The sequence below is a fragment of the Oncorhynchus clarkii genome, chromosome 3, assembly GCF_045791955.1.
Source record: "Oncorhynchus clarkii lewisi isolate Uvic-CL-2024 chromosome 3, UVic_Ocla_1.0, whole genome shotgun sequence".
Lineage (NCBI taxonomy): Eukaryota > Metazoa > Chordata > Actinopteri > Salmoniformes > Salmonidae > Oncorhynchus > Oncorhynchus clarkii.
Window position 1 is genome coordinate 88694486 of NC_092149.1, and position 10299 is coordinate 88704784.

General features: G+C 52.4%; 1 pseudogene; it reads left to right on the forward strand.

The window, feature by feature from the left end:
• Window positions 1–1096: 1096 nt before the first annotated feature.
• On the forward strand, window positions 1097–2977 carry LOC139406203 (tubulin beta chain-like; annotated as a pseudogene).
• The last annotated feature ends 7322 nt before the right edge of the window (window positions 2978–10299 follow it).

Here is a 10299-nt window from a genome sequence, read left to right on the forward strand (position 1 = left end):
GAGGGCACTATGGTGTTGAATGCTGAGCTGTAGTCAATGAACAGCATTCTTACATAGGCATTCCTCTTGTCCAGGTGGGATAGGGCAGTGTGCAGTGTGCATGGCGATTGCTTCATCTGTGGACCGGTATGCCAATTGGAGTGGGTCTAGGGTGTCAGGTAGGGTGGAGGTGATATTATCCTTGATTAGTCTCTCAAAGCACTTCATGATGACAGAAGTGAGTGCAGTGCTATGGGACGGTAGTCATTTATTTCAGTTATCTTTGCCTTCTTGGGTATGTGAAGAATGGTGGCCATCTTGAAGCATGTGGGGACAGGACATGCATTGGGTTAGGCTTCTGGTTGGGTTAGGTTACTGGTTGGGCTAGGCTACTGGTTGGGCTAGGCTACTGGTTGGATTAGGCTACTGGTTGGATTAGGCTACTGGTTAGGCTACTGGTTGGTTTAGGCTACTGGTTGGGCTAGGCTACAGGTTGGGTTAGGCTACAGGTTGGGCTAGGCTACTGGTTGGGTTAGTATACTAGTTGGGTTAGGCTACCGGTTGGGCTAGGCTACTGGTTCTAAAGCTATAAGACGAATGGAAGAAGAAGATGGAAGAGAGAGATGCCAGTAGAGATGTCATTTAATTAAATATTTTCACGACTCTTTGTCGTCACGTATAAGTACAATGAGGGAAATTGTTCACCTACAAAGTGGGTCAATGTGGAAATCAGATCGGACGCCAAGGTGGTGTAATGTAGGGATCTGCAGTTTGCTAATTATGTATTAGCTAACGTTATTTCACCTTGAGCTTGCTGGATGTGGTGAGGAAAAAGGCCCGGGAGCTGGTGGACTCTGTTCTGGATGTGGTGAGGAAAGAGGCCCGGGAGCTGGTGGACTCTGTTCTGGATCTGGTGAGGAAAGAGGATCGGGAGCTGGTGGACTCTGTTCTGGATCTGGTGAGGAAAAAGGCCCGGGAGCTGGTGGACTCTGTTCTGGATCTGGTGAGGAAAAAGGCCCGGGAGCTGGTGGACTCTGTTCTGGATGTGGTGATGAAAGAGGATCGGGAGCTGGTGGACTCTGTTCTGGATGTGGTGAGGTAAGAGGATCGGGAGCTGGTGGACTCTGTTCTGGATGTGGTGAGGAAAAAGGCCCGGGAGCTGGTGGACTCTGTTCTGGATGTGGTGAGGAAAAAGGCCCGGGAGCTGGTAGACTCTGTTCTGGATGTGGTGAGGAAAGATGCCCGGGAGCTGTGACTGTTTACAGGGATTCCAACTCACTCACTCCCTGGGTGGAGGCATGGGAACTCTACTGATCAGCAAAATCCGTGAAGAATACCCCGACCGAATCATGAATACCTTTAGCGTGGTGCCCTCTCCCAAAGTATCGGACACTGTTGTTGAGTCTTACAATGCTACCCTCTCCTTCACCAGCTTGTAGAGAACACTGACGAAACCTATTGCATAGACAATGAAGCCTTGTACGATATCTGCTTCGGTACCCTGAAGCTGACCATCCCCACATATGGTGATCTAAATTGCCTGGTATCAGCCACCATGAGTGGAGTCACTACCTGCCTGAGGTTCCCTGAGTAAGCTAGCCGTCAACATGGTCCCCTTCCCCCGCCTGCACTTCTTCACGCCTGGCTTCGCCCCCCTCACCAGCAGAGACAGCCAGCAGTACCGTGCCCTGACTGTCCCCGAGCTCACCCAGCAGAGGCAGCCAGCAGTACCGTGCCCTGACTGTCCCCAAGCTCACCCAGCAGAGGCAGCCAGCAGTACCGTGCCCTGACTGTCCCCGAGCTCACCCAGCAGAGACAGCCAGCAGTATCGTGCCCTGACTGTCCCCGAGCTCACCCAGCAGAGACAGCCAGCAGTACCGTGCCCCGACTGTCCCCGAGCTCACCCAGCAGAGACAGCCAGCAGTACCGTGCCCCGACTGTCCCCGAGCTCACCCAGCAGAGACAGCCAGCAGTACCGTGCCCCGACTGTCCCCGAGCTCACCCAGCAGAGACAGCCAGCAGTACCGTGCCCCGACTGTCCCCGAGCTCACCCAGCAGAGACAGCCAGCAGTACCGTGCCCCGACTGTCCCCGAGCTCACCCAGCAGAGACAGCCAGCAGTACCGTGCCCCGACTGTCCCCGAGCTCACCCAGCAGAGACAGCCAGCAGTACCGTGCCCCGACTGTCCCCGAGCTCACCCAGCAGAGACAGCCAGCAGTACCGTGCCCCGACTGTCCCCGAGCTCACCCAGCAGAGACAGCCAGCAGTACCGTGCCCCGACTGTCCCCAAGCTCACCCAGCAGAGACAGCCAGCAGTACCGTGCCCCGACGGTCCCCGAGCTCACCCAGCAGAGACAGCCAGCAGTACCGTGCCCCGACTGTCCCCGAGCTCACCCAGCAGAGACAGCCAGCAGTACCGTGCCCCGACTGTCCCCGAGCTCACCCAGCAGAGACAGCCAGCAGTACCGTGCCCCGACTGTCCCCGAGCTCACCCAGCAGAGACAGCCAGCAGTACCGTGCCCTGACTGTCCCCGAGCTCACCCAGCAGATGTTTTGATGCTAAGAACATGATGGCCGCCTGCGACCCCCGCCTCTGCCGTTACCTCACCGTGGCCGCCATCTTCCGAGGCCGCATGTCCATGAAGGAGGTGGACGAGCAGATGCTGAACGTCCAGAACAAGAACAGCAGCTACTTTGTGGAATGGATCCCCAACAACGTGAAGACCTCTTTCTGCGACATCCCACCCCGTGGCCTCAAGATGGCCGCTACCTTCATCGGCAACAGCACGGCCATCCAGGAGCTGTTCAAGCGTATCTCTGAGCAGTTCACAGACATGTTCCGTCGTAAGGCCTTCCTGGTACACCGGGGAGGGCATGGACGAGATGGAGTTCACTGAGGCGGAGAGCAACATGAACGACCTGGTGTCAAGAGTACCAACAGTACCAGAATGCCTCTGCTGAGGAGGAGGGAGAGTTTGGAGAGGAGGATATGGGCTGAAGACTGACACACAACTTCCTATCCCTTGGTTCCCCTCTTATCCCTTGGTTCCCCCCCTTATCCCTTGGTACCCCCTTATCCCTCGGTTCCCCCCTTATCCCTCGGTTCCCCCCCTATCCCTCGGTTCCCCCTTATCCCTTTGACCCCCCCTTATCCCTTGGTCCCCCCCCTTAATCCTTGGTCCCCCCTTATCCCTTGGTCCCCCCTTATCCCTTGGTCCCCCCCTTAACCCTTGGTCCACCCCTTATCCCTTGGTCCCCCCCTTATCCCTTGGTTCCCCCTTATCCCTTGGTTCCCCCCTTATCCCTTGGTTCCCCACTTATCCCTTGGTTCCCCACTTATCCCTTGGTTCCCCACTTATCCCTTGGTTCCCCACTTATCCCTTGGTTCCCCACTTATCCCTTGGTTCCCCCTTATCCCTTGGAACCCCCCCCCCTTATCCCTTGGTCCCCCTTTAACACTTGGTTCCCCCCTTAAAACCTCTTACTTCTAACCCCTCCTTTTTCGAAAATTCTGTTAAAAATCGCGCAACTTTTCAGCGTCCTGCTACTCATGCCAGGAATATAGTATATGCATATGATTAGTATGTGTGGATAGAAAACACTCTGAAGTTTATAAAACTGGTTAAATCACGGCTGTGACTATAACAGATTGTGTGTTTCATTGAAAAACGCAAGAAAAACTGCTCTCTGAAAGCTAAAAATAATTTCCATAAGTCACTTCCACGAGTTGTTAAAAGAGAACAGAATTTAATATCGACCTGCCTGCAATTCATACAAATTCCACACGATGTCGCCATTGTCCTCATTTTCAATTGAATTAATTGTTGGAAAATCCATCTATCTGGCATCCATTTTCCCAGTCTTCACCCGGATGTAGTTGATGAAGACATTAGCAGCCATTCATTTGCAAGCGAAGACCTATTGAAAATACATCGCCCTGTAATCATTTTGATAGATTATAAACGTTTACTAATACCTAAAGTTGGATTACAAAAGGATTTCGAAGTGTTTTGTGAAAGTTTATCGTCGACTTTTTTAATTTAAAAAAATTACGCAGCGTTTAAAAACAATGTTTTTTTCTGAATGACACAGCTTCCATACAAAGCTATTTTGGGTATACATGGACCGATTTAAACGAAAAAAAGACCCAATAGTGATGTTTATGGGGCATATAGGAGTGCCAAGAAAGAAGCTCGTCAAAGGTAATGAATGTTTTATATTTTATTTCTGCGTTTTGGGTAGCGCCGGCTACCGCAAAATCTGTTGTTTACGTGTCGTGCTGGCATTTTGGGGGGTGCATGCTATCAGATAATAGTTTCTCATGCTTTCGCCGAAAAGCATTTTAAAAATCTGACTTGCTGGCTAGGTTCACAACGAGTGTAGCTTTAATTCAATACCCTGCTTGTGAATTTTGATCAAAGATTGAGTTGTAACGAGTACATTTAGCATTTAGCGTAGCGCATTTGCATTTCCAGGGGCATACTTGAGACGTCTGCGTCTCAAGTATGGTCAAGAAGTTAACACTTGGTTCCCCCCTTAACACTTGGTTCCCCCCTTAACACTTGGTTCCCCCCTTAACACTTGGTTCCCCCCTTAACACTTGGTTCCCCCCTTAACACTTGGTTCCCCCCTTAACACTTGGTTCCCCCCTTATCCCTTGGTTCTATCCCTTGGTTCCCCGCTTGATTCTTTGGTTGTTTTTAGAATTCTGGGTTTTGTGCATTTGTTTGTCATTTTCTCAAAGAAAAAACAAGTTTAAAGATGAACACAGCCTAATGCTTGTAAATAAACACGAGTTATTCAGTGGGAACAATTTAATAAAATGGTAAGAGTTCAGTAAGGAAAGGTAAAATGAGAAATGACAACCCATAAAGCATTTACATGTTATTCTAATACTGTTAACTCACAGGGGTATGTTTTCCATTTCTGGATGATTGGTTTGCAATGAATAACAGTGGATGTAATATGATTTTGCATGAAGAACAAGAAGGCAGAAACATATAATACTAAAGATTGTTACACTTTTCATTGCCTCACAAGAGAGACTCAACCCCATGATAACATGGTTCTGCTGTTATGAGACTCACCCAGTGATGTGTATGTGTATATATATATATATATATATATATATATATATATATATATATATATATATATATATACACACACTAGATGACTGCCAGGGGGAGCTGTTTTAACCATCTTGGCTCTCCCAAACAGTAGTCATTTTATTCTGAAAGCTGTAGAAATGCATTAATGTCTATATTTGGTTTTGTCATTGTAAATGACAATTGTAAATTGTCTGCTAAAATGTTGTTTTTTAAAAATCTATAAAGTATAATTTCGGCATCAATTAGAAGTATACAGTATCTGTACCTGAAGACCAGGGGGTAAGGGTCAGTCAGGAGACCCCTGTCTGTATCTGAAGACCAGGGGGTAGGGTCAGTCAGGAGACTCCTGTCTGTATCTGAAGACCAGGGGGTAGGGTCCGTCAGGAGACTCCTGTCTGTATCTGAAGACCAGGGGGTAGGGTCAGTCAGGAGACTCCTGTCTGTATCTGAAGACCAGGGGGTAGGGTCAGTCAGGAGACTCCTGTCTGTATCTGAAGACCAGGGGGTAGGGTCCGTCAGGAGACTCCTGTCTGTATCTGAAGACCAGGGGGTAGGGTCAGTCAGGAGACTCCTGTCTGTATCTGAAGACCAGGGGGTAGGGTCAGTCAGGAGACTCCTGTCTGTATCTGAAGACCAGGGGGTAGGGTCAGTCAGGAGACTCCTGTCTGTATCAGAAGGCTAGAGGGTAGGGTATGGTCAGCCAGGAGACTCCCGTCTGTATCAGAAGGCCAGGGGGTAGGGTAGGGTCAGCCAGGAGACTCCTGTCAGTATCAGAATAACAGGGGGTAGGGTCAGCCAGGAGACTCCTGTCTGTATTAGAAGGCCATGAGGTAGGGTAGGGTCAGTCAGGAGACTCCTGTCCGTATCAGAAGACCAGGGGGTAGGGTAGGGTCAGTAGACTCCTGTCTGTATCTGAAGACCAGGGGGTAGGGTCAGTCAGAAGACTCCTGTCTGTATCTGAAGACCAGGGGGTAGGATAGGGTCAGGAGACTCCTGTCTGTATCCGAAGAAGAGGGGGTAGGGTCAGTCATGACACTCCTGTCTGTATCAGAAGACCAGGGGGTGGGTCAGTCATGAGACTCCTGTCTGTATCAGAAGACCAGGGGGTAGGGTAGGGTCAGTCAGGAGACTCCTGTCTGTATCAGAAGACCAGGGGGTAGGGTAGGGTCAGTCAGGAGACTCCTGTCTGTATCAGAAGACCAGGGGGTAGGGTAGGGTCAGTCAGGAGACTCCAGTCTGTATCAGAAGACCAGGGGGTAGGGTCAGTCAGGAGACTCCAGTCTGTATCAGAAGGCCAGGGGGTAGGGTCAGTCAGGAGACTCCTGTCTGTATCAGAAGACCAGGGGGTAGGGTCAGCCAGGAGACTCCTGTCTGTATTAGAAGACCAGGGGGTAGGGTCAGTCATGAGACTCCTGTCTGTATCAGAAGACCAGGGGGTAGGGTAGGGTCAGTCAGGAGACTCCAGTCTGTATCAGAAGACCAGGGGGTAGGGTCAGTCAGGAGACTCCAGTCTGTATCAGAAGACCAGGGGGTAGGGTCAGTCAGGAGACTCCTGTCTGTATCAGAAGACCAGGGGGTAGGGTCAGTCAGGAGACTCCTGTCTGTATCAGAAGACCAGGGGGTAGGGTCAGTCAGGAGACTCCTGTCTGTATCAGAAGACCAGGGGGTAGGGTAGGGTCAGTCAGGAGACTCCTGTCTGTATCAGAAGACCCGGGGGTAAGGTAGGGTCAGTCAGGAGACTCCTGTCCCTATCAGAAGGCCAGGGGGTAGGGTCAGTCAGGAGAATCCTGTCTGTATCTGAAGACCAGGGGGTAGGGTCAGTCAGGAGACTCCTGTCTGTATCTGAAGACCAGGGGGTAGGGTAGGGTCAGTCGGGAGACTCCTGTCTGTATCAGAAGGACAGGGGGTAGGGTCAGTCAGGAGAATCCTGTCTGTATCTGAAGGCCAGGGGGTAGGGTCAGTCAGGAGACTCCTGTCTGTATCAGAAGACCAGGGGGTAGGGTCAGTCAGGAGACTCCTGTCTGTATCAGAAGACCAGGGGTTAGGGAGGGGTCTGTCAGGAGACTCCTGTCCGTATCAGAAGACCAGGGGGTAGAGTCAGTCAGGAGACTCCTGTCTGTATCAGAAGGCCAGGGGGTAGGGTAGGGTCAGTCAGGAGACTCCTGTCCGTATCAGAAGGCCAGGGGGTAGGGTCAGTCATGAGACTCCTGTCTGTATCAGAAGACCAGGGGGTAGGGTAGGGTCAGTCAGGAGACTCCAGTCTGTATCAGAAGACCAGGGGGTAGGGTCAGTCAGGAGACTCCAGTCTGTATCAGAAGACCAGGGGGTAGGGTCAGTCATGAGACTCCTGTCTGTATCAGAAGACCAGGGGGTAGGGTAGGGTCAGTCAGGAGACTCCTGTCTGTATCAGAAGACCAGGGGGTAGGGTAGGGTCAGTCAGGAGACTCCTGTCTGTATCAGAAGACCAGGGGGTAGGGTAGGGTCAGTCAGGAGACTCCAGTCTGTATCAGAAGACCAGGGGGTAGGGTCAGTCAGGAGACTCCAGTCTGTATCAGAAGGCCAGGGGGTAGGGTCAGTCAGGAGACTCCTGTCTGTATCAGAAGACCAGGGGGTAGGGTCAGCCAGGAGACTCCTGTCTGTATTAGAAGACCAGGGGGTAGGGTCAGTCATGAGACTCCTGTCTGTATCAGAAGACCAGGGGGTAGGGTAGGGTCAGTCAGGAGACTCCAGTCTGTATCAGAAGACCAGGGGGTAGGGTCAGTCAGGAGACTCCAGTCTGTATCAGAAGACCAGGGGGTAGGGTCAGTCAGGAGACTCCTGTCTGTATCAGAAGACCAGGGGGTAGGGTCAGTCAGGAGACTCCTGTCTGTATCAGAAGACCAGGGGGTAGGGTCAGTCAGGAGACTCCTGTCTGTATCAGAAGACCAGGGGGTAGGGTAGGGTCAGTCAGGAGACTCCTGTCTGTATCAGAAGACCCGGGGGTAAGGTAGGGTCAGTCAGGAGACTCCTGTCCCTATCAGAAGGCCAGGGGGTAGGGTCAGTCAGGAGAATCCTGTCTGTATCTGAAGACCAGGGGGTAGGGTCAGTCAGGAGACTCCTGTCTGTATCTGAAGACCAGGGGGTAGGGTAGGGTCAGTCGGGAGACTCCTGTCTGTATCAGAAGGACAGGGGGTAGGGTCAGTCAGGAGAATCCTGTCTGTATCTGAAGGCCAGGGGGTAGGGTCAGTCAGGAGACTCCTGTCTGTATCAGAAGGCCAGGGGGTAGGGTAGGGTCAGTCAGGAGACTCCTGTCCGTATCAGAAGGCCAGGGGGTAGGGTCAGTCATGAGACTCCTGTCTGTATCAGAAGACCAGGGGGTAGGGTAGGGTCAGTCAGGAGACTCCAGTCTGTATCAGAAGACCAGGGGGTAGGGTCAGTCAGGAGACTCCAGTCTGTATCAGAAGACCAGGGGGTAGGGTCAGTCATGAGACTCCTGTCTGTATCAGAAGACCAGGGGGTAGGGTAGGGTCAGTCAGGAGACTCCTGTCTGTATCAGAAGACCAGGGGGTAGGGTAGGGTCAGTCAGGAGACTCCTGTCTGTATCAGAAGACCAGGGGGTAGGGTAGGGTCAGTCAGGAGACTCCAGTCTGTATCAGAAGACCAGGGGGTAGGGTCAGTCAGGAGACTCCAGTCTGTATCAGAAGGCCAGGGGGTAGGGTCAGTCAGGAGACTCCTGTCTGTATCAGAAGACCAGGGGGTAGGGTCAGCCAGGAGACTCCTGTCTGTATTAGAAGACCAGGGGGTAGGGTCAGTCATGAGACTCCTGTCTGTATCAGAAGACCAGGGGGTAGGGTAGGGTCAGTCAGGAGACTCCAGTCTGTATCAGAAGACCAGGGGGTAGGGTCAGTCAGGAGACTCCAGTCTGTATCAGAAGACCAGGGGGTAGGGTCAGTCAGGAGACTCCTGTCTGTATCAGAAGACCAGGGGGTAGGGTCAGTCAGGAGACTCCTGTCTGTATCAGAAGACCAGGGGGTAGGGTCAGTCAGGAGACTCCTGTCTGTATCAGAAGACCAGGGGGTAGGGTAGGGTCAGTCAGGAGACTTCTGTCTGTATCAGAAGACCCGGGGGTAAGGTAGGGTCAGTCAGGAGACTCCTGTCCCTATCAGAAGGCCAGGGGGTAGGGTCAGTCAGGAGAATCCTGTCTGTATCTGAAGACCAGGGGGTAGGGTCAGTCAGGAGACTCCTGTCTGTATCTGAAGACCAGGGGGTAGGGTAGGGTCAGTCGGGAGACTCCTGTCTGTATCAGAAGGACAGGGGGTAGGGTCAGTCAGGAGAATCCTGTCTGTATCTGAAGGCCAGGGGGTAGGGTCAGTCAGGAGACTCCTGTCTGTATCAGAAGACCAGGGGGTAGGGTCAGTCAGGAGACTCCTGTCTGTATCAGAAGACCAGGGGTTAGGGAGGGGTCTGTCAGGAGACTCCTGTCCGTATCAGAAGACCAGGGGGTAGGGTAGGGTCAGTCAGGAGACTCCTGTCCGTATCAGAAGGCCAGGGGGTAGGGTCAGTCAGGAGAATCCTGTCTGTATCTGAAGGCCAGGGGGTATGGTCAGTCAGGAGACTCCTGTCTATCAGAAGACCCGGGGGTAGGGTAGGGTCAGTCAGGAGAATCCTGTCCGTATCAGAAGACCAGGGGGTAGGGTTAGTCAGGAGACTCCTGTCTGTATCAGAAGACCAGGGGGTAGGGTCAGTCAGGAGACTCCTGTCTGTATCAGAAGGCCAGGGGGTACGGTAGGGTCAGCCAGGAGACTCCTGTCAGTATCAGAATAACAGGGGGTAGGGTAGGGTCAGTCAGGAGACTCCTGTCTGTATCAGAAGACCAGGGGGTAGGGTCAGTCAGGAGACTCCTGTCTGTATCAGAAGACCAGGGGGTAGGGTAGGGTCAGTCAGGAGACTCCTGTCTGTATCAGAAGACCCGGGGGTAAGGTAGGGTCAGTCAGGAGACTCCTGTCCCTATCAGAAGGCCAGGGGGTAGGGTCAGTCAGGAGAATCCTGTCTGTATCTGAAGACCAGGGGGTAGGGTCAGTCAGGAGACTCCTGTCTGTATCTGAAGACCAGGGGGTAGGGTAGGGTCAGTCGGGAGACTCCTGTCTGTATCAGAAGGACAGGGGGTAGGGTCAGTCAGGAGAATCCTGTCTGTATCTGAAGGCCAGGGGGTAGGGTCAGTCAGGAGACT